Here is a 25928-nt window from a genome sequence, read left to right on the forward strand (position 1 = left end):
GTGCTGGGGCATAAGGGGAGGGGGTGGTGATTACTGGATATGTGCTGGGGCATAAGGGGGGGGGGTGATTACTAGATATGTGCTGGGGCATAAGGGGAGGGGTGGTGATTACTAGATATGTGCTGGGGCGTAAAAGGGGGTGATGATTACTAGATATGTGCTGGGGCATAAGGGGGGGTGATGATTACTAGATATGTGCTGGGGCGTAAGAGGGGGTGATGATTACTAGATATGTGCTGGGGAATAAGGGGGGGTGATGATTACTAGATATGTGCTGGGGCATAAGGGGCGGGGGTGATTACTAGATATGTGCTGGGGCGTAAGGGGGGTGATGATTACTAGATATGTGCTGGGGCATAAGGGGCGGGGGTGATTACTAGATATGTGCTGGGACGTAAGGGGGGGTGATGATTACTAGATATGTGCTGGGGCATAAGGGGGGTGATTACTAGATATGTGCTGGGGCATAAGGGGAGGGGGTGGTGATTACTGGATATGTGCTGGGGCATAAGGGGGGTGATTACTAGATATGTGCTGGGGCATAAGGGGAGGGGGTGGTGATTACTGGATATGTGCTGGGGCATAAGGGGAGGGAGGGTGATTACTGTGTGTGTGTTGGGATATAAGAGGAGGGGGGGATTACTGTGTGTGTTGGGGTATAAGAGGGGGGTGATTACTGTGTGTGTGTGTTGGGGTATAAGAGGAGGGGGGGTGATAACTGTGTAGGTGCCGGGATATAAGGAGAGGGGGATGATTACTACCACTGTTTTTATTAACCGGCCTGCAGCTGTAATCCCGCTTCCAGGCAGACCCTCCACTACTCTCCTTAACCGGCCCTGGCTGCTGCTGCTTCCCAGACTTCGCTGGCATTGTCGGCAGCATTGGACTGGGAATTAGCTGTCAGGTGACTTTAGCAGGCATTGGCAGCTGGCATGGGTGGCAGTACAGTAGCGGGCAGTGGCCATAGCGGCGATGGTAGCGGACATGCCTCACCAGCCACTGACCTCACCGCATGCCACTGTTCCCTGGAGTGGGGACCCCTAAAATAAAGCCCCCCCCCCTCCAGGAACCCAAGGACCAGGGATGAAGCCCGGGGCTGTCCCCTCCATCCGTGGGCTGTGGCTGGCGGGCTGATAACCGTGAAAGTGTTAAAACGAATTTTGTCTTTTGCTGTGGAACTACAAGTCCCAGCAAGCCTCCCTGCATGCTGCTACTTGGAGAACCATAAGTACCAGCATGCGGGGAATTAATGGGCCTGCTGGTTCCTGTAGTTCCACAACATTTTTGACATGAAAAGGGTAGACAGTACAAAAGGTCGACAGGGTGAAAAGGTTGACATGAAAATGATCGATATAAAAAAGCAGTTTTTTATTTCCCATGTTTTTGGACTTTTTCATACCATTTCGGCAGAGAGTTGGTTATAAACCTTGTGGTGAGCGCTGCAAACCACCGAGCCGGAAGTGCGGCGAGCAAAGCGAGCCCCGCTAGGTGATGCCTGTCTACCTTTTCTCTTATATCCTAGGGGATACTGGGGTCCACATTAGTACCATGGGGTATAGACGGGTCAACTAAGAGCCTTCAAGAAATCAATAGTGTGCACTTGCTCCTCCCTCTATGCCCCTCCTACCAGACTCAGTTTAGAAAATGTGCCCGGAGGAGCCAGTTACGCTTTGGAGAGCTCCTGAAGAGTTTTCTACATTTATTTTGCTGTTTGTTATTTTCAGGCAGGTCTGATTGGCAGCAGCCTGACTGCTTCGTGGGATTTAGGGGGGAGAACGGCTCAACTTCCTAAAGAGTTAATGGTCCCGTTTCTCCGCTGACAGGACACTGAGCTCCTGAGGGAGTCATTTGCAAGCCTCACCACGGCGAGCGTACCCTCCCGCAGCACGCCGCCACCCCTAACAGAGCCAGAAGATAGAAGAGTGTTGAGTACAGCACCGGCATCCCGTTTAGCAGGTCGCCGGCAGGAATGGCGGCACAAGGGTAGAAGCGTAGCTCTGAGTGCAGGCTGCGCTCCAGGGGGCTCAGAGGACATATACAGACCTATCCTCCCTGTTTGACTCGCTTCTCTCTCTTCTCTCTCTCACATGCCCTGAACAAGCCACATCCCTATACAATGCATCTCTTACTTCAGCCCTTGACTCTGTTGCTCCGCCAACCACTATTCACCCTCGCAGATCAACACCTCAACCCTGGCACACCAAATGCACCAGATATCTACAAAAATGCTCACCTACTGCCGAGCGACACTGGAGGAAATCACGCTCTAAAGCAGACTTCCTCCATTTCAAATTCATGCTCTCATCCTTCAGTACTGCCCTTTCCCTCGCTAAACAATCATACTTCAAAATCCTCATCTCTACCCAGTCTTCCAACCCCCGGCACCTCTTTGCCACTGTTAACTCCCTCCTCTGCCCACCACCACCTCCTCTCCCTTCCTCATTGTCTGCTCTTGACTTTGCCACTTATTTCACATCCAAGATTTACTCCATACGTCAGGATATCACATCCCAACAGACCAGCAACCACCCATCCTTTGCCACCCATCCCCTTCCCTCTTACCAACTCTGACATCTTTCTCCCATGTATCTGGCGAGAAAGTCATGGCCCTCATACATTCCTCCCCCCCACAACCTCCCCACTCGACCCTATCCCCTCCTACCTCCTCCGCTTCCTCTCTCCTTCTTCCTGTTCCCATCTTGCCCACGTTCTCAATCTGTCCCTCTCATCAGGCACTGTCCCCTCTGCCTTCAAGCATGCTCTTGTCTCCCCTATTCTTAAACAACCTACCCTTGATCCTAACACTCTCTCCAACTATCGACCCATCTCTCTTCTCCCCTTTGCCTCCAAACTTCTTGAGCATATTGTCTATAATCGCCTCACTGCCTTTCTTTCCTCTCACTCACTGCTTGACCCATTCCAGTCTGGTTTCCGCTCTCTCCACTCCACTGAAACTGCCCTCACAAAAGTCTGCAATGACCTCCATGCAGCCAATCTATGGGCCACTACTCTCTGCTTATTCTTCTTGACCTCTCTGCTGCTTTTGACACTGTGGACCACCCTCTCCTTCTGCAAACTCTTCACTCTCTTGGTCTACGCGATACTGCCCTCTCCTGGCTGTCCTCCTACCTCTCTGATCGTTCCTTCTCTGTCTCCTCTCATGATTCTACCTCACCCCCACTTCCACTAACTGTTGGTGTCCCACAAGGTTCTGTTCTTGGTCCTCTCCTTTTCTCTCTCTATACGTCCTCTTTCGGTGAACACATTAGTTCTTTTAACTTCCAGTATCACCTCTATGCTGATGACACTCAAATCTACCTCTCCTCCCCTGATCTCTCCACAGCTCTCCTCACTCGTACCTCTAACTGTCTTTCTGCTATCTCTTCCTGGATGTCCCAGCGCTTTCTTAAACTCAACATGTCTAAAACTGAGCTGATCATCTTCCCACCCTCCCGCACAACCTCACCTCCCACAATCTCACTATCCATTGATGGCACGACTATCTCCTCTAGCCCCCAAGTACGCTGTCTTGGTGTAATCATTGACTCCTCCCTCTCCTTTAAACCACACATTCAGCACCTCTCACAAACCTGTCATTTTCATCTCAAAAACATTTCCAGGATCAGACCTTTTCTCACAAAGGATGCCACTAAGATCATTATTCACTCACTGATTATTTCCAGACTGGACTACTGTAATCTCCTCCTGACTGGCCTCCCTGACAATTACCTCTCTCCACTTCAATCTATCCTCAATGCTGCTGCCCAGCTTATCTTCCTCACCAAACGCACTACATCCACCTCCCCTCTCCTACAAGCCCTTCACTGGCTTCCCTTCCCTTTCAGAATCCAATTCAAACTTCTCACACTCACTTACAAAGCACTCTCCCACTCCTCTCCCATTTACATCTCTGACCTTATCTCCCTTTACTCTCCCACCCGTCCTCTTCGCTCTGCTAATGCACGCCGACTCTCCTGTCTTCTGATTACTTCCTCCCACTCCTATCTCCAAGATTTTTCACGTGCTGCTCCCTTCCTCTGGAATTCTTTACCTCTCCCCCTCAGACTCTCCACCTCTCTACAAAACTTCAAACGGGCTCTTAAGACCCATTTCTTTACCAAACCCAGCCAAATCTCATCCTAACCCTCTGTTCCACGCTCTCTATGTACCCCATCTCTGTCACCCCTGTCTGTCTACCCCTCCCCATGTGCTTATCCTTTTCTTACTTTAATAATCCTCAACTGCCCAAATCTCGCAGTTTTTGGCCACCTGGAACTTATCTCTGTCATTTACTGGTGTAGTTATGCTTAGTTACCCTGTACATGTCCTATAATGTATTCAACTGTAAGTCACTGTTTTCCTGTTTTGATTATGTGCTTATGTACTCTGTAATTGGGCGCTGCGGAACCCTTGTGGTGCCATATAAATAAAGGATAATAATAATAATAACTAAAGCCATTGCAAAGTGGTCAGGTAACCTAATTGACGGATTGGATACCTTACCCAGGGGGGAGATAGTTTTACTCCTGCAGCATATCCAGGACTCTGCTAACTTTATGGTGGAGGCCATAAAGGAAATTGGTTTGCTCAACACACGCACCACTGCCATGGCAGTGTCAGCATGCAAGGGCTTGTGGCTACGCCAGTGGACTGCAGATGCGGATTCCAGGAAAGGCGTGGAAAACCTACCATTCACAGGTGAGGTCCTTTTTGGAGACAAACTGGATAAGAGGCTATCCAAGGCTACGGCGGGTAAGTCTACGTACCTTCCTTCCGCAGCACCCCCAGCTAGGAAAACCTACTTTGCTCCAACTCTGCAGTCCTTTCGGACAGAGAAATTCAAAGTCAAATCCAAAGGTTCTTCTACAGCCTTCAAAGGTAATAGAAGTAAGCCCAGAAAACCAGCATCTGCAGGTTCTCAGGAACAGACCTCCAGGTCTGCTTCCTCAAAGCCTTCAGCATGACGGTGGTCCGCACTGCCTGGAAGACAGGCAGGTGGGAGCTCAGTTATTTTATTTCAGTCACGTTTGGGCAACATTTTGCCAGGATCGCTGGGTCACAGACCTTATCACCCAGGGATACAGACTAGAGTTTCAGGAACTCCCACCTCACTGATTCTTCAAATCGGGCTTACCAGCTTCTCCGGAAGTATGACTTTACAGGCAGCAATTCAAAAATTGGTACAGACTCAGGTCATTGTCCCAGTTCCACTTCAACTACAAAACAAGGGTTATTACTCCAACCTGTTTGTGGTATCAAAACCAGCCCATTTTAAACCTCAAATCGCTGAACCCGTATTTAAGGGTGTTCAAGTTCAAGATGGAGTCTCTGAGAGCAGTGATCTCAGGTCTGGAGGAGGGGGAATTCCTGGTGTATCTGGACATTAAGGATGCGTACCTTCATATTCCGATTTGGCCACCTCATCAGGAGTATCTAAGGTTTGCATTACAGGACTGTCACTACCAGTTTCAGTCCCTGATATTTGGCCTCTCCACGGCACCAAGGGTATTCACCAAGGTAATGGCAGAAATGATGTTTCTCCTTCGCAAGCAGGGAGTGAACATAATACCGTATCTGGACGACCTGCTGATAAAAGCACCTTCCAGGGAGAGGTTGTTGGACAGCATTGCCCTCTCAACCCAACTACGTCAGGATCAGGGATGGATTCTGAACCTACCAAAATCTCACTTGGAACCAACACGGAGGCTTCCGTTTCTGGGGATGATACTGGATACGGAGGATCAGAAGGTATTCCTTCCATTGGAAAAAGCATTGGTAATCCAGTCGATGGTGCGGGATGTCCTAAAACCAGCCCGGAAATCGGTGCATCTTTGCATTCGCCTTCTGGGGAAGATGGTCACCTCTTACGAGGCTCTGCAGTATGAAAGGTTTCATGTGAGGCCCTTCCAGCTGGATCTGCTGGACAATTGGTCCGGATCGCATCTTCACATGCACCAGAGGATACGTCTGTCACCAAAAGCCAGGATTTCTCTTCTGTGGTAGCTTCAGAAGGGCCAAGGGTCGAAGGTTCGGGATTCAAAATTGGGTTCTGCTAACCACAGACGCAAGTTTCAGAGGTTGGAGAGCAGTCACCCAGGGGGAACAGTTCCAAGGAAAATGGTCAAGTCAGGAAACCATTTTTCCGATCAACATTCTGGAACTAAGGGCCATATACCATGCCCTGCTACTTACATCGCAACTTCTTCAATCATGCCATTCAGGTTCAGTTGGACAATGTGACGGCAGTAACGTACATAAACCGACAGGGCGGAATGAAGAGCAGAGGATCAATGTCAGAGGTAACAAGAAGTCTCCTCTGGGCAGAAAGACACGCGGTGGCACTGTTGGCAATCTTCATTCCGGGAGTAGAACTGGGAAGCCGACTTCCTCAGCAGACACGACCTCCACCCGGGAGAGTGGGGCCTTCACCCGCAGGTGTTCGAGTCCTTAACACATCAGTGGGGAATTCCACAGATAGACATGATGGCCTCTCGTCTCAACAAGAAGCTAAAGCGGTATTGTTCCAGGTCGAGGGACCCGCAAGCAGTGGCGGTGGACGCTCTGGTGAATCCATTGGTCTATCAAATGGTTTACGTGTTTCCACCTCTTCCACTGATCCCAAGAATTCTCAAAAGAATAAAAAGGAAAAGGTTCAAGCAATTCTCATTGCTCCGGATTGGCCACGGAGGGCCTGGTACGCGGATCTACTGGAGATGCTCCTAGTGGACCCGTGGCCTCTACTTTTTCGAGAGGATCTTCTACAACAGGGGCTGTTCGTCTATTAAGACTTACCACGGCTACATTTGATGGTATGGAAGTTGAGCATCAAATTTTAGCCCGGAAAGGCATTCTGAACAAGGTTATTCCAACCCTGATCCAAGCCAGGAAGGGGTAACATCTAAACATTACCACCGTATTTGGAAAAAATATGTCTCGTGGTGTGAAAACAGGAAATGTCCTGCAGTGGAATTTCAACTGGGACGTTTTCTCCTTTTGCTACAATCAGGTGTTGATGTGGGCCTACGTTTTGGCTCCTTGAAGGTCCAGATTTCGGCCTTATCCATTTCCTTCCAGAAACAATTGGCTTCTCTCCCTGAGGTTCAGACATTTTTGAAGGGGGTTCTGCACATCCAACCGCCCTTTGTGCCTCCTATGGCACCTTGGGATCTCAACGTGGTATTGCAGTTCTTACAATCAGAATGGTTTGAGCCTTTACAGGACATTGACGTAAAGTTTCTTACGTGGAAGGCCGTCACACTGTTGGCCTTGGCTTCTGCAAGGCGTGTGTCAGAGCTGGGAGCATTGTCTCACAAAAGTCCCTATTTAATTTTTCATGAAGATAGAGCTGAAGTCAGAACTCGTCAGCAATTTCTTCCTAAGGTGTTGTCTGCGTTTCATATCAACCAACCTATTGTGGTATCGGTGCTTACTGACACCGCTGCTACCTCAAAGTCCTTGTATGTTGTGAGGGCTTTGAAGATGGACAGCTTGTCACAGGAAATCTGTGTGTCCTCTATGATCCCAAGAAAATTGGGTGTCCTGCTTCAAAGCAGTCTATTGCTTGCTGGATTAGGCTTACTATCCAGCATGCTTATTCATCAGCAGGATTGCCGGTTCCTAATACTGTTCATGCCCACTCTACTCGGTCGGTGGGTTCTTCCTGGGCAGCTGCCCGGGGTGTCTCAGCTCTACAACTCTACCGAGCAGCTACTTGGTCGGGTTCAAACAGGTTTGCTAAGTTTTACAAGTTCGATACTTTGGCCTCTGAGGACCTTCAGTTTGGTCAACCAGTTCTGCAGCAACCTCAGCACTCTCCCACCCGGTTTGGGAGCTTTGGTACATCCCTATGGTACTAATGGGGACCCCAGTATCCTCTAGGATGTAAGAGAAAATAGAATTTTAATTACCTACCGGTAAATCCTTTTCTTGTAGTCCAAAGAGGATACTGGGCGGCCGCCCAGTGCTTCGTTTTTCCTGCACTGTTACTTTGTTATGTAATGTTGTTGGTTCAGCTGTTGCTGTTCCTGTTCAAGTTGGTTAGTATGGCTTTCCTCTTGTTTGTGTGTGCGGGTTCGAATCTCACCACTGTTCTGTTACATCCTTCCTCAGGATATGTCCGTCTCCTCGGGCACAGTTTCTAGACTGAGTCTGGTAGGAGGGGCATAGAGGGAGGAGCCAGTGCACAATACTGATTTCTTAAAGTGCCCAAGGCTCCTAGTGGACCTGTCCATGGTACTTATGTGGACCCCAGTATCTTCTACGGACTTCGAGAAAAGGATTTACCGGTAGGTAATTAAAATCCTATTTTATTCTATTGACCATTTCCATGTCGACCATTTGACCCTGTCGACCTTTTGACTGTCTAACATGTGGTGTCTATCTATTGACTGTCTAACTAGACACTGTCTATCTATTATACCACACCCGTTTTTCAAAAATAAACCATACTGCGTGAGTTATAAGGGAGTGGAGGAACATTGACCTTGGACTATCCCAAAATGGTTTTGCAAGTTTCGCCCCTCTCGTACAGATAGTTTGCTGTCACACAGCGTTCAAAGAAGTTCTGTTTTTCCAGCATGTCGTAAAAATGCTTTCCGTATACAAGCCAAGGCTTACTGGGCAGATTCGATGTCACATGCACGTGTGTTTAAGTGGCACAAAAGATTTAGTAACGATCGTGAGGATGTGGAAAATTATGAACGTCCCAGAAGGCCTTGCGCATCAAAAACAAATTAAAATGTGGAAATAATTGAGAAAATTGTTCAAATTGACCGTCAACTCCGAAAGATAGCAGAAATGGTAAACATCCACAAAGAAACTGTTTGGCAAGTTTTGCATCAAGATCTTAACCTGACGAAAGTTTGTGCTAAGATGGTTCCAGGGCTTCTCACTGCTGAGCAGAAAGAAAATCGAAAAACAGACATTTTGGAACAAATTCAAGCTGATTTGTACTTTTTATATAAAGTAATTACCTGTGATGAAACGTGGATCTTTCAGTACGATCCTGAGACAAAATGCCAGCCCATGCACTGGAAAACACAGTCGTTACCAAGAATGAAGAAAGCACGTCAAAGCAAATCCAAATTCAAAGCCATGTTAATTGTTTTATTTGATATCAAGCGTGTTATTTTTGAAGACTGGGTACCAGAAGGTGCAACAGTGAATCAACATTACTACAAAAATGTTCAAGCAACTTTGTGGGAAAGAATCAGCAGAAAGAGTCCTGACTTATGAAAAAAGATGGTTTCATCGTCCATCAGGACAATGCCCGCACATCTCTAGGACAAAGCACCAGCCCACACAGCTCTCTCTGTGTAGCAGTTTATGGCCGAGAAACAGATTGCAGTGCTAGAACCCCCTACATACTTGCCAGACCTAACACCGTGTGGCTTCTTTCTTTTCCCTAATGTCAAATTTCTACTTAAGGAACCCAAAACAAGAATGAAGCAGTGGGTGGATGCAATCTGATTTGCCAATAATCGGGTGATCGGACCATTTTATCAGCGTTCTTGCAGAAACGCTCGGCATCAAATATCTGATCATTCAGTATTGCTATAAAATATCAGCCAAATAAATATTGTACAGTAGAATCATGGCATCCTCTCTGTATTCTTTTATTCTTTGCAGCAGACCAAAAATGGATCTCACCTCCCATATGGAATCCTGCAGGTAGCCATAGGCGTTTCTTTCATGGATGCAATGTGTGTGGTGAACATGGGGGCCCCTGGGGCCAGGGGTGGCCCACTCTGCACACATTGCACTCATATTTTTATACTCACCACTCCGTAGCACAGCGTCAGACCCTGCAGCCGCAGCTGTCGCGGAAGAAAATCCCTTCCAAAATGGCCGCCGTGCATGCGCAGTACAAATTTTGTCTCCGGAACATGGCGGGCCCCCACCTCTCTTAAGACGCCCCTGCGGGTAGCATCACCAAATCATTATACATTTAGATGATCAGCCAAATGTTTGCCTGAATGTGGAGTTTGCAAAAACGGGTTGTCCAAGCGGCTCGGTGACCTGAACTGTGGGAGGCTTAATTAACTCTAAGCCGAAAATCATTAAACCAAGATAAATAGAGATAACATGCGTAACCCCAGCTATATAACCTGAATCCCATGCCAGTCTGTTACAAATGTTGCTCTTGTTAATTTCATCTTTCTTATTACACAAATGCTACATTTTTTTTTTTTTGCAAATAGTTAACTGAAAACAGTATAAATGACTTAGAAAAACAATAATAAATACAATGAAAGGGTATTCTGTCTGCAAGATGTATGAAGGCAAAATAAACTTATCTCCAGTGCCGTTTGGTTGCTGCTGATGAAACGTTAGCGCGCAGGTGATCGTTACTCAGTGTTGCCTTTGGCTCCGTAGGGCTCATTTTCTCTTCTGATATTTCAGTGGCCAGAGCATAAATGAAAGATATATTATATTTTATCTATACTGCCATATTCTCAGACATATTCCAGTAACTGAAACGTAAGACTGTTTTGTCATGAAATCACTCTTATTTAATTCCTTGTGACCTTTTCATAATTACATACATAGCATACAGAATAATGTATAAATATTGTAACCTGCCCGCCGTTCCCTTATTTAACCTCGCATGTGATAATTATACATATCCATTCTCCATGTTTGGTTTTATAAAATGCCATTGACTTACTGGTGAAAATGCAGCTGCGTATTTAATCAGTAATTCCGTTATGATTTAGGACCTTCGTCTGCATCACCAGCTAAGTTACATTTTGTTCTTATTATACAGGTATATTTTAAATGAAGTACATGTTTCCCAGGTCTCACAGAATCGCAAGCGGAATAATTAGCTCAACCTGTGGATCTTTTGAAATGTTTCAGTGAGTAATGAATACACCTGTGCACCTGCTAGGTGCTGGGCCTTCTAGAGGGGGGGGATACTAATTACCCGGGCCGGGCAGGGGCTCGAGTCTGCTGCTGCACCCGCTATTTTCTGAGAGAGACTGCTGCTGTTGAACGGCAACATAAGTCTCTATAGGCCCTCATTCCGAGTTGATCGCTCGCTAGCTGCTTTTAGCAGCAGTGCACACGCTAGGCCGCCGCCCTCTGGGAGTGTATCTTTGCTTAGCAGAAATGCGAACGAAAGGTTAGCGGAACTGCGCCTAAAAATTTTCATGCAGTTTCTGAACAGCTCGAAACCTACTCGTACCTTGCACTGCAGTCTGTTTAGTTCCTGGTTTGACGTCACAAACACGCTCTGCGTTCGGCCAGCCACTCCCCCGTTTCTTCAGCCACTCCTGCGTTTTTATCAGGCACGCCTGTGTTTTTCAGCACACTTCCCGAAAACGCGCAGTTTCCGCCCAGAAACACCCACTTCCTGTCAATCACACCACGATCAGCAGGGCGACTGAAAAGCGTTGCTCGACCGTGTGTAAAACTGCATAGTTTTGTGTAAAAGTACTTCGCGCGTGCGTACTGCGGCCCGTACGCATGCGCAGAAGTGCCGCTTTTTCAACTAATCGCCGAGCTGCGAACAAAAGCAGCTAGCGATCAACTGGGAATGAGGGCCATAGTGCGGTGGTGTGGGGAGGGGGGAAGGGGGGAGCAATTACACTGATCATTCCCACCCCCCCCCCGGATTTGCCCCTGGCTGAGGTGCTCATGGTGCCCCCCTGTTCATTGTGCAGCGTCGCTACATTTACTTTTTTCCCCAATTTTTTAGCCACACCTCCCACGATTAGGCCATGCCCCCCATATTTTATCTGGGCCTGGCAACGCTCTGGCTATGTGACCTGGAAAATGTAGAGTGTGGATCATTGGGTTGACCCTAACTAGGTCGACAGTCATTAAGTCGACCACTATTGGTCGACAGTGACTAGGTCAACACTTGGAATAGGCCAACATGGTTATGATATGGACACAGAAAAAGTCGACATGGAAAAAAGTCAACATGAGGTTTTTTTTCTTTTTTTGCTGCTGTTTTCTCCTGTCGAAGTCGGAAAATATTACAGTACACACATCACGTACAAACTCCACACAGATGGCCTCCGTGCGCATACTTGTTCTGCCGTGCGTGCACATATCCGCAAGTTGCGTATGACCGCTCACGCGGTCCTGTGTATTAGCGCGTGGTATGAGTAATTACGGTAGCATTTGTACTGGCATGGAAAAGCCACAAAGACATATCACATATTTAATTCACATAGTGCACAATGAACACATAGCCCACACGCACCACACCAGCAAGTTATACTTGTTTAAATGGTACAACAACAGAGGGATTCACCTTTACAGGATATGAGAGGACAGCATTAGGTTATGAAGTGGTGTTTGGTATCCAACTGTAGGGTATTTTAAGGGCAACATTCCGGTAGCAGCTTGCAGAAGATAGCACGCTCCTGCGTATAATTATGTGCAGGAACATAATATTACTATTATACTGTATTTACTGTACTCTGATATTCGGCGGGAACCCAGTGGAGACCAACTGCAAGCACACCTGGAACAGACATCGTCCACCTATTCAAACCAACCTATGACCCCTCCTGTACTGTAAATGACCAGCCCTTTGACCTATGGATGAAGAGGTTACAGTTTCTATTGTATTGTGTTTGTACCAACTGTATAAAAGCCAAAGCTGCCTAGCCGGTCACTCTCTCTCTCTCTGAAGGTCATCTTGCTTGATTGATCTGAGCACCGGACCGTGTGGCGCTGGCGAAACCAAACGTATGTACCATTGTATTGTAGCCTCTTTCCTCTTATTGTAATTGTATATCTGTTGTAACCCCCTTTCAGCAATTATATGTTGGTGGGTCGGATCCCAACATCTTAAATACAATTGGTGTCGTGTCTCCTTCCTGCTAAGGTTTAAAAGGTTTTTCAGACACACGTGTAGCTGCATTGTGCTCTCTCAGTGTGTCGGTGTGTGTGTATGCACTGCGTGTACTTTGTACGTCCGTCGCTGCGAGTGTACACAAAGTGCGTACATGGTACGGACCTTTGTACGCTAACTGTGTAAAAAGTACGTAGGTTAAAGATTACATCCAGCAGCCACAGCTGCTCGAATTTCAGTGTAAAAGGTATTGCTTTTTCTGTCCTGTATGTTAATCAGCATTTACACTCCGTACAGTGCGGGGGAACCCCAATTAGAGCACCATGTCCCCTTGTATGGCTCGTTTCGTTCGTCATGCTTCGGGCAAGGTGCTTCGCTCCGCTACTGCTGCGCTCGGCACAGGTTACTATTTTCAATCATAGTCCACATGGATTGTAAAGTAAGAAAAAGTAAAAAAAAAATTCATTTTTTAAACGCATGTCGACCTTTTCACGTGTTGACCTTTGCCATGTTGACCTAAAGACCATGTCGACCGAATGCATGTCGACCAATAGTGGTCGACCTAATGACGGTCGACCTAAAGAACGGATACCGGAAATGTGACCTGTTTGGCGTTCCTGAGGACCGTGTTCAGAGAAGCACTGCGCTAGAGCCTCGTTGTATGTATGCAGAATGAAAAAGAAAGTTTCCCAATCTCCGCTATTACAGTCCAGGTTGTAAAGATATCCATGCTTGCTGATTAAATCCAATTAACTGAGATACTAATTAAGTCACCTGTGTTGAAGCATGGATAGCCTGAAAACTAGGACTGTAATGGCGGAGTTTGGGACACCCTGAAGAACACAATGATTTTGATAGTGATCCCCCTCCCACTCTCTGAGCGGTGTCCAATTAAATAATTCTCAGCGCGTCTTTCCTTTCCTGTAATTCAGTTTCAGACGTACTTATTGTTTGAAAAAGTACAATATCTGCTTATTTCCTATTTTGCATAAATTGTGTTACTGTACTTTGCTCATTTGCAGCCATGTTGCTAAACGGAATATAAAAGTAGTCGTACAGTAGTGTAATAACGTTTGTCACACAATATTAGAAATTATTTGACTAATTCCTGCACTTTTTTCTTTTAGATCGATTGATTAAGAAGCCATCGTAAACGATCAGAATCATTGTTATATTCTGTGCTGCTATGTCATTGCTGTGGGAAAATAAGTAGATATTGTTCCTGATTCAGAATCACACACAAAGCGACATCACCTGCAATATTTTGTGCAGTGCATGTGTCGGAGGCAAACATTAATCAGAATAATTGTGATACATTTTGCAATTTCACATCAAGTAAAAGTGAGGTTCTTTGCATAATTCTGGCCTACTGTACCCACCACGTACAGGTGACCTCATCATCAGGTAGGTCCCTAACATTCTAAAGGTTCAAGTCCAAGGCATGGGACACCCCCAAGCCAGCCCAATTAAACCACCCCAAGGCACCACACTAGTGAGATATAGCAAGTAAAATGTTAGCGGGTATTAGATAAGTAAAGGCAGCTGCTGCAGTATGTGTTAAGAGTGTTACATGGGTGAGAGATCATAAATGTGTTTAAAGTGTTACGTTGCTAAAAAAAAACAAATAGGGTGCTGTAATGTGCTAAATTAAGTGTTACACTGTGATGCCCTAAAGCAGCCTGGCCAAACTTACTCAGGGGTCCCACGCTACGAACTCTCCCATTACAGACATACTATATAATGTATTCAGGTCTTACCATTAATAGTGCCTACTTCAATGTACAGTCAGCAAATGCAAGGGTTCCTATTTAAAAACACCCAGGGGCAGGTGGGAGGGGTGCCAATCCAGGCTGAAGGGGTATCCACCTTCAAATATACATACATACAGTATACACAATATAGGATACATGGGGGGAGTAGACTGCACACCCTAACCAAATATAAATAGTGGTGCTACCATGTTAAGACTTGTAGTGCCACATACAGAAAAAATAGTATGCAGGTGCAGTTGCCAAACATTATTAATCAGAATAATTGAAATAAATTTAGCAATTTAACATCAAGTAAAAGTGAGGTTCTCTGCATAATTTGGGCCAAAAGTATCAGCCTACCCACCACTTCCAGGTGACTTCATCATCAGGTAGTTCCCTAACATTCTAAAGGTTCAAGACCAGGGACATTTTGTCCACATTGTAAACATGTCAAACATTGTTTCAGTGTCAACACGATGAATGTTGTCAAAATATAAAACAAACGTAGGGGTGGTGCCTGAGTGCAGTGATTTTGTGAACCCCGAAACGCGTTGGAATTGTTGGCTTGTGCCACTTCATTTAAATGATGGGGAGGAGAAGGCTTTTGGACATGAAGGCAGCAACCAAATATCATAAACGGGCTACATCTTCTATTTTGACATAAGTATGTATCATATAGTGATCTACTGAACTAAAAAGACTGGTATAAAGAGGGGGTAGAATATTCCTTAGTATCATACAGTACGCTCTATGTTTGAGGAATTACCTTCAGCATAGTCTACACAGATCAAACAATTATACAAACCCCAGACAATAATGAACCCTAAATCCATTAATTATCTCAGCTGCCGTTAATTGTACAATTATGGTTTTTCCGGGTTAAGATAAATCGTCTTGCCCTTGAGTAAGGTAGGTCAAATATGTGGGGTAATTTTGATATACACCGCTGAAAAAAGACGTTGTTTAAATAAGCTGAAATACTTGGCAGCAGAGGCCGTGCGCTCATGTACAGTGCACAGTTTCTGTAGAATATATCTCACTTCTGGCACCGAGATGACAAGATCAACAACTCTGAAATGTACAAGCTCATTTCAGTCTTCAGAATAGAACTAGATGCCAACTGTGTAACGTTACTTAAATGGTTGATAAATTTGATTTTTATTTGTTGTTTTTTCACTTTTCAGCCACAATTATATTTATTTTAACATCGGGATAGAATTTCCATATTTAATTTAAGTACAGTATGTTCGTGAACTGTAGCACTGACGGTTCCGCTGAAGGTTATAGGTTTCGCCTTCTTTAAGTGCTCTTCCTATAATTTTTGTTCCGTAGAGAAGAAAGGAACATTTAGGAAAGTGTTGTACCCTTACAGTGCTGCATTAAAACATAGGTTGGAAAATAAATGGAGTTGATTCAGTGTACAGTATATGATTTGGCGGCATCTGCACAGGGGCGCCTTAACAGAGGAGGGGGCCTGTGTACAGAGTCCGGGTGACTCCTCTTTGTGGCGCAGTAGACTCTGGCATTGTGCCAGAGTGTAAAGCGCATGCGCAGGTCTCCGGAAACATGGTGCCCACCATGTTCCAAACATTAAAACTTTACTGCACATGTGCGGGCCGCCATTTTGCCGGCAATTTTTTTTTTTTTTTTACCGCGACTGCAGCTCCGACGCAGGACTTAAAGGTAAGTAAAAATCATGGGTGCAGTGTGTGCCATCTTGGCCCTTGTGGACCCAGGGGGCCCTTGTGAACCACGCACATTGCACCCATTATAAAAATGTCATGTTACAGGGTGTGTTTGGTTGGCACTTTATTTCTGTCCACTTTATCTCTCTCCAAAGTTTGATACATCTCCCCCATAGGGTCTGAGCCAGAGACTGAATCAGTCCCTGTCTCTGCCTGATTGGGGCGCGTGTCTATTTTTGCAGGCGGCTCCTGATAACGGAGAGTAAGTTGGGTGGATTTTTGCAGTACAATTCCAGGGCGCTTTGTAAATGACGCACATTCCTCGCTTCCTCCTTGCATGGTTTGCTGTACATCTTATGGCAGGGAGACAGGGCTCGTGGACTGATTGGGGAGGTGAAGAAACCACCAGGAACCAGAAAGAGAGAAGTGCCAGGATATCTTGGCACGACGGTGAATGAATAAAAGGATTAAAGGATCGTCTGAGTTGCTGAAACATAAAATATTGTTTCTCCTCTTTGAAGTTAATGGAATTAGTCCAGTGTCCAGCAGAGAGGTGAGACTCGGGGCCGATCTCTCAGTAGGCCCAAAATCAGATTATACACTAAGATAAAGAAAAAAGAAAATCCTGAGCCGGCGACTGTGTGATGCTGACTGATCCTATAATAGGCTGTTACATGGCAGAGGAGAAGATAGGGAGGAGCAGGTTAGAGTCGAGCCACCGCGTCAGTCGGAGAACATTTTGTTACATCGCCACAAAGTTCAGGATCCATAACAGATTGTACAACCATGGGGGTCATTCAGACCCGATATCACGCTAGCTTTTTGTTGCAGCGGTGCGATCGGGTCTGAACTGCGCATGCGTATGCACCGCAATGCGCAGGTGCATCGGCCGCCGGCAACGGGGATGGCCGGACAGCGACGGAATCTACGGAGAAAGCGATCGCACCGGCGATCGCAAGAAGTTTGACAGGAAGAGGCCGTTTGTGGGTGTCAACTGACCGTTTTTAAGGAGTGTCTGGGCGAACGCAGGCGTGTCCAGCCATTTCAAGGGAGGGTTCCTGGCGTCAGCTCCTGCACAAACTTTTGTGTGTACATCTCTCTGCACAGCCGATCGCACCCCTACAAAGCGTTTACCCCCTCCCCCTGTAGGCGGCGACTACCTGATGGCAGCATTGCAAAAAAATGCCTGCGTGCAATCAGGTCTGAATTACCCCCCATGTACGGCTGCTGAAAGGCTGCAACCATTCCAGTCTAAGTATAGTGATAAATTGGATAGATGAACTTTGCTTCATAACGGTCCCACCCCCCAGGGCCACCATCAGGGGGGACTGCGGGGACTGGTGTCCAGCGCCCTTACAGAGAGGGAGGCCCACCCCTGGCTCCTACAGCCAATACCCGGAGAGCTGCACCAGGCTATAAAACAACAGTTGGCTGATGCGCAGGGACGAATTCATAAAACAAGTCTTCGCTGTGCATCAGCTCTCTGTGAACTGTTCCTGTAGGTCCGCAACGCTCCACCTATAATGTAACATCACAATGTATGACATCACATAGGGGTGAAGAAGTGCAGCAGAATGTTTTTTTTGGGGGGAGGGGCCCTGTCTATTTTGTCAGTCCTGGGCCCCACAATTTCTGATGGCAGCCCTGCCACCCTCTGACGCAACGGCAGGAATAGAAGCACCCTGCAGAATGGGTGGGGCTTTGTGAATCCGACCCTTTAGAAAATCTATAATAAAGGCTAAAGACTCTATAGTTTTTGCAGTAGGTCTTTGCTAAACCAGGTTGGCAATTTTACAATCACTGGTTACAGTACTTGTAATGTCTAATCCCCTCAGGTCTAATCCCCTCAAGTGTCTAATCCCCTCAGGTGCTCTATATCCTAGGTTTCCTTTATGCTGGAAAACAAGTACTTGTACTGTATATTGCATCATTAATTAATAATTATACATCCTTTAAGATTATAAAGGCACTTTCATAAATCTAAGCAACTACTGTATTTCCACAGCGGCTGGCAACAAAGGGGGTCATTCCGAGTTGATCGCTCGCTAGCAACCTTTTGCTATGCTGCGATCAGATAGTCGCCGCCTATGGGGGAGTGTATTTTCGCTTTGCAAGTGTGCGAACGCTTTTGCAAAAAGTTTTGTGCAGTTTCTGAGTAGCTCTGAACTTACTCAGCCGCTGCGATCACTTCAGTCTTTTGGTCCCGGAATTGACGTCAGACACCCGCCCTGCAAACGCCTGGACACGCCTGCGTTTTCCCAACCACTCCCAGAAAACGGCCAGTTGACACCCACAAACGCCCTCTTCCTGTCAATCTCCTTGCGATCGCCTGTGAGAATGGATTCTTCGTTAAATCCATCGCCCAGCACCGATCCTCTTTGTACCCATACAACGCGCCTGCGCATTGCGGTGCATACGCATGCGCAGTTTTGCCGAGTTTTAACCTGGAGGAGATACTGTACCCAGGGCCCCCTCTGTCAGGGCTCCCCAGCCTGGAGCACACTGACATCACTAGCTCTCCCTCTTGTGCAGCAGCAAATGTAGGCAGTTGCAATGTGAGCAGGACAGTATGCAGTGTAGGCAAAGACACAGGAGTGTCAGGTTTCATGAGCTACCGTTGAAGTTTCCCGACCAGAGGAGAGAAATGAAGGTGGAGAGAGCTGTAAGTGACCCAGGGATACCAGCTTCTCCTCCTTCCCGCCTGTAACCTGTTATTTAATGAGAGCATTCGGGTCTAGAGAGAGGCACACACAAAGAGTTCTCCTGAGTCCTGTCCCAGTGTGTAAGTAGTACAGAGGCTGCAGCTATTCTTGCATGTGACTAGATAATTCTATATTTAATTTTTTCCATGTGTATTTTAAGATTGCTTAAATTGTCTCTCAATTAAGTGCAGCTAAACTATTAATATAAATCTAATATACACTGTTGGTTTAAATTTAATATACACAGTCTATACCTCCCAACATCACCCATTCCAGGAGGGATAAAATGCTCTCTACCTGGACTTCCTTCTTAATTTATGATTGCAATCACCTGTGTTCAAAAACCTTTCTTATCAATTAAATAGTTCAACACAGGTGACACCAATCATATATTAAGAATGAAGTCCAGGAAGAGAGCATTTTATCCCTCCTAGAATGGGTCATGTTGGGAGGTATACGCAATCTAACATACACCCCCCCTCCCTTCCCCCGGGCCCCCCTGCCTTAAGTGCCAGGGTCCCACGAAGGCTTAATCCGTCCCTGACCCAATGATGCGTATCTTGGAGACTTTGGTCGGCTGTACACTCTGAACGATATAGCGCGTGCTCACACAATAGGTCATAGCCACATTCAGCTGTATGCTGTTGGACACTCTGTCTTCCCATTGGCTGTGCAGCACAGCAGATGGGACAACCCCCATGTTGGCAGTAGCGAGCAGTAATACGTACACATTAGACGATGCGCACAGTATGTCAGCCCGAATCACTGGATTGGACGACATATCGTCTAGTGTGTATCACCTAAGAGCTGAACCTGATGAAGCTCTGAGGGGTAGATTTATTATCCTATAAGGGGTAATGCGCCGCAGATAGCCCATCCCCTGATGTATTATCCCGTCGAAGCGCTATCGTAAGCAGGGGCGGTATGCTGCCGCTGCCTTTTCAGCGCCTCTAGTTAGATAGAGCACCGATCACCTCCCTTACTTAAGAACGTTCGGTGTGCCCAAACGTTAGTCTCTGCTACCTTTTCTCTCTTCACCGCCCAGATCCGGCGCTGCGGCTGTTAAAGCAGTTCCTCTCTATTTTTTCCCCTTTGTCAATAAACTTTATTGTTTGCTCCGGCGTCTGCAAAATCAATCCGCGCATGCGCCAGCCTAACTCCCGAACTGCACGCTGGGAGTTGCTGGACGGCACGTACGCGGAAGCAGCGACTGCGGCCGAAGTGGGCTCATGTTATGGGAGGACGCGTATCACCGGAGGGGTGAGATAACGCGCGTCCATAATGCACAGGCTAAGGTTTGTAAATTCATCCGAAAGGTTGTCCCGCTTGACCACGATAATGCGGAGAAGCGGGACACTGCTAGTAGAGAACCTTAAGGACATTTTAATAAATCAACCCCCTGAGTCTGCTGGGGGAGTAAGGGTTCTATTTACTAAGCCTTGGATGGAGATAAAGTGGCTGAAGACAAAGTACCAGCCAATCAGCTCCTAACTGTCATTTTTCAAACACAGCCTGTGACATGGCAGTTAGGAGCTGATTGGCTGGTACATTATCTCCGTCCAAGGATTAGTAAATAGACCCCTTACTGCGATCACTGGTCCTGCCTAGATGTAAAGTTCTGCATTACATACACTGCACTGTATGTGGGACTTGTTTCATGCTAATTATGCATCCTAAGGGATAATATGGTCACCCTATCTAACATGAAACATTTGGAAACCCCCCCCCCCCCCCCCCCTGGTTCTGGCAGTGCCGTAACTAGACATTTTAGCGCTGTGTGCAAGAAACAGCATCTGCGCCCTCGCCCCATTTCATATACAAAAAAAATATAGGGGGGTGGCTTCATGAGGAAGGGGCATGGCCACAAAATAATACCAATTCATATTACGCTGTACAGAAGTCTCCGTTATTCAATTTATGCTGCACAGTAGCGTCACTTACACAGATTACACTAGGTACAGCCCCCTTTTACACTTTGCGCAGGTAGAGCACCTGTCACACATTATGCCAGATAGAGTCAAATTTACACATTACTCCAGGTAGAGTCCACTTTCACACAGTACTGCAGGCAGAGAGTCCCCTTTCTGGTGTTACAGTGCTGTGCAGCTGCAGGCAGCAATGCCCGATACCACCCCATCCCCACTGCCGGAGCCCAGACACGCTCTCTACCTGACGGGAGGTTAAACTGAGCCGCGGACAATACTGCCCGATCCCCCCACAGGGGCAAATTAAGGATTTTTAGGAGGGGGGGGGGGGGAAGGGGGTTACAGATAGAAGAAAGATAGATAGAGAGGGATAGAGAGAAAAAAATAGAGAAAGTGCACATATATGGAAACCTTCAACCCACTGCAAGTGTGTAAGAGATATATACTGTACACACAAAGCCAAGGAGACATGGGGAGTGAGACAGACATGGGAAAAGAAAGAGACAGAGCAGCAGACATGCGGAGAGAGCGACAGAAATGAGGAAAGAGAGAAAGTTATGGATAGAGTGAGTGGCATGCGGAGAGAGAGGCAGAAATGGAGAGAGACCGACACAGGGAGGGCGAGACCGACATAGGGAGGGCGAGACCGACACAGGGAGGGCGAGGGACATGGAGAGACAGACACAGGGAGAGAGAAATGGACATGGAGAGACTGACATAAGAAAGGACTCAGAGACAGACAGACAGACACAGGGAGAGAGAGAGAGAGAGAGAGAGAGAGAGAGAGAGAGAGAGAGAAAGAATATAGGGAGGGAGAGAGACATGAAGAGACAGACACAGGGTGAGAGAGACAGAAACAGGGACAGAGACAGACATAGGGAGGGAGAGAGACAGATACAGACATAGGAGGGAGAGACATAGAGAGATAGACACAGGGTGAGAGAGACAGACAGACATGGGGAGGGAGGGAGACATGGAGAGACAGACACAGTGATAGAGAAACAGGGAGAGAGACACATGGGGGGAGAGAGAGACAGAGCTAGACAGACAGACATGGGGAGGGAATACAGTGAGCACTCACCCGATCAGCATCACCCAGGATCAGGACCAGACAGCTCCCCTCCAGCACACGAGCCAAAAACCTGCTGCAGAGTCACTTCCTCACCCGGCCAGCTCTGTCTCAAAGGCCCATGGGAACTGCCTGAGAGGAGCTGGCCGGGTGAGAAGTGACTCTGCAGCTCCACCTACGTTCAGTCAGCCCTGCCTCCACGTAACTATAATGAGGCTGTGCTACTGCTGCGCTTTACACGCAGCACCTGTCCTGCAGCGTTTCCGGAAGCTCCACCATCGAGGGAAACAACGGTCATTAGCAACGATAGACCGACGCGCGCGCCCGGGGGGGTCCAAGTACTCGGAAACCCCCCTGCGTGCGCGTATGGGCCCCCACTGCCGCCCGGAGTATGCAGTGAGCCACGAGGCATACTTGCCGACATTCTGAGAGCAGCCAGGTCGGCTCAGCAAGGGGGCAGGGGAGGGCTGTGACGTGGGGAGGAGGTGGACCGGAGGCAGGATGGGGGTGGAGCAGGGGCGGGGGCGGAGTTTTGGCGGCACATCCTTTAAGCCACGCCCCCGCTCTGTAATGCGATCCCCGGCATTACACTGCAGGGGGCGTGGCTATGATGACGCGATTCAGCAAGAATCGCGTCATCAACTGCCCGGACCGCCCACTTTACACACTAAGTGGGCGGACGGGCAGGGGGACCCCTGATTCCTGGAGACTTGCCTGCTCTTCCGGGGGGCCGGGAGGGTCACCCGATTTTCGGGAGCCTCCCGGCCATTCCGGGAGAGTAGGCAAGTATGCCACGAGGGCTATAATGCCCGATCCTGCTCCCCATCACCCCTGCCCTGCCTGAGTTATATTGAGCGCTGACAACTCCCTTCCCTGCAGGACAGTGAGCCCGCGGCTCACTGTAGTGTATCCGGAAGGGATGAGGGTTGTCCAGCTGCATTCACTCACTGTAACTCTGGCGGCGGGGGTCGGGCATTTTAGTCCACGCGGCTCACTGTATACTCCGGCGGCGGCAGTGGGGGGATCGGGCAGTGTTGTCCGCGGATCAGTTTAACCTTCAGTCAGGTGGAGGGCGTGTCTGGGCTCCGGCTGTGGGGATGGGGTGGGATCGGGCCCGCAGCTGCACATCACTGTAACACCGGAACTATGGGTGTTGCCGGCGGTACTGCACCCACAGTGCATATGCGCTGTGTGCAAGGCACCGCCGGCACACACCTAGTTACGGCCCTGGGTTCTGGGAGTGTATAATAATGTGCTTTTGTTTCTCTTTATGTCTGCGCCTTCCCCTTAGGGTCAGTGTTTCTCTGCTCCAAGTGGCTCCAAACTCCGTCCCCTGCGCTTTCAGTGCTGATTCACCACCGCTGCTGCCAGTGACGTGCGGTGGGGTGAGGCAGAGCCTTTCCTTTCATACTAACGTTTGTGCCAGAGTTTTCACTGCATAAAGTATATGATAAATACTAAAAATATGTTTGAAATATCTTCTTTGCATTATTCTAATAATTTTTATAGCCAAAACTCTGGAGTGAAAAGTCTATGGCAGGTGAGGCAGTGCCTCACCTGGCTAACTTTCCCGCACATCTCTGATCAAAACTCACCACATTTCCAGGAGTTTATACTGCTGCACCTGTGTATAATGCCCAGATGTACGCTTTAGCTCATATATTGCATGTATATCGGGCTCTGATGCTAGTCAGCGCCTCCTGAGATATTTAGCTCACCGCACATCCCTGGCTGCTGCCACTCCCCGCTGGGGAATGATGGGAAGCGCAGGCAGCTGCGCGGCTACTCCACCTCCCTTTCTCCACCCAGGCCCCACTGCAGTGCCGCTGCATAGGTACACTCTCCTCTCTCACCTCCACCTCCGGCAGACCCTCACTGCAACCACTAGCTTCAGCAACCTTACTTGACAAACCCTCCCTTCTTCTATTAGCAGGTAATTAGTTACAATTTACTTGCAGTATCTGGATCAACATACAGAACCGGATACGTCAACATGCTGTGTGTGCTGCGCCGCACTGGGATCGCTAGTGACAGGGGCCGCACATGTAACCGGTGAACTTCGCTTCATGTCAGCACTTTCGGGACGATCGTTTTGCAAAGTGTTCATTAATAATGACACGCTCAACAAGGGAGAGGTAATACACAGGGACATAGCCTTAAATTATTTCCTGTAAGATGCACAAATGGGATTATAAAAATTCCCAATTAATTCTGTGCAAATGAATTGTTTGTTCTGCCCTGTAGAGAGCGTGTCAGTGGCATTAGATTATCAGACCAGAATTATTTTCTGCATAAATGTGCCCCATGGGCTGGAATGACATCATAATGAGAGATGGAATGTTACGCAGGAAGCAGCTGTATTATATGTTGTGCAGCAGAGCAAATGAGCCAATGTTGTAAGGTAGACTATACAGCTTGTGTTGTCCCAGCATTGGGGGAAATTCAGATCTGATCGCTGGGCTGCGTTTTTTGCAGTCCTGCGATCATATAGTCGCCACCTACAGGGGGAGTGTATTTTCGCTGTGCAAGTGTGCGTTCTTATGTGTAGCAGGGCTGCTCAAATCAGTTTGTGCAGTCTGCGCAGCCCAGGACTTACTCTTCCAGCGCAATAGAATCCTGCTGATCGAGGCCGGAGCTGACGTCAGACACCCTCCCTGAAATCGCTTGAGCCTGCCTGCATTGTTCCGGACACTCCCTGAAAAAGGCCAGTTGCCACCCACAAACGCCATCTTCCTGTCAATCACCTTGCATACGCCCGTGCGAATTGATCATTTGTATCATCCCATCGCTGACCGCCGATGCTCGTTTTAGCTGTCCGACGCACCTGCGCTTTACGGTGCACACGCATGCGCAGTTCTGATCTGATCGCCCGCTGTGTGAAAACGCACAGCAGCGATCAGATCTGAATGACCCCCATAGTCCATCATCAATGAAGGACTTCTTATTTACTAACATGTTCAAAGCACAGAAACTGTTTTTTGAAGTTCATAACAATAAAGTCACCAATGAGTCCACAGACGCTTGGAGAAATAATATGAACACCAATCCTCAATGGATACAATTTCTCTGTGTTCCTTGATCTTCAAACAGTATCAATCTACTGACATGTACCCAGAAAAATATAAAACATATCATAGTGTGATACAGTTATGCCCAGACCTAAATCAAGACCATATGTAATATTGTGAGAACTCGTACCAGAAACATAGGTCTACAAAATTAAGTTGACAGACTCAAATATAAAGGAGAAGGCTATGCCTTATTCGATACTGGTCTCAATCCTCCCTTCTTCCACTTCTGTTCTTCAGACTCCCCAAATGCATATACTGTAGATGGATGGAAAAGAGACTCCCAATAGTGTAATACAGTATTTATTCACAGAAAAAAACACATAAAAGCTTGAATACAAATTAGGGTCAGATTGGACTGTCACCATTCAAATCGGTCTACAAACAAAAGTAGACAAATCAGGTAGGAATAAAGTGACTACCAGACGTCCCCGGAAAACACGCATCCGCGAGCCAGGTCCGGTCAAATTGTCCCCCAAAGACAAAATCCTCTTTACCAATGCGTTTCAGTTCCCTTCTGGTATCTTCCTCAAGGCAAGCCCCATCACCATCCTCAGCCCCCAGCCCCATCACTTTCCACCACAGTCCACCTCAGTGCAGACAGGAATGATGTGTGTATGGCGACGCGACCTATGACATCACACCGCTGTGCCGCTTACTGTAGGGTCATGCCGGGCCCAGACTGTGTCTGGGAAAAGCCCAGCACTGCCCGAGCCAGGCTGCTAGGAAGCTTTGCTGTGTCCGGCAATGGCCACACAGCACCCTTTAACATTTTTTGGAGCCTGGAGCTCCACCAGAACCGCCCTCCCTACACTTCTATTTACTTGTGATTCTGTCTACCTAATTTTGTAGACCTATGTTTCTCCCAATATTACATATAGTCTTGATTTAGGTCTGGGCATAACTGTATCACACTATTA

The sequence above is a fragment of the Pseudophryne corroboree genome, chromosome 5, assembly GCF_028390025.1.
Source record: "Pseudophryne corroboree isolate aPseCor3 chromosome 5, aPseCor3.hap2, whole genome shotgun sequence".
Classification (NCBI taxonomy): Eukaryota; Metazoa; Chordata; class Amphibia; order Anura; family Myobatrachidae; genus Pseudophryne; species Pseudophryne corroboree.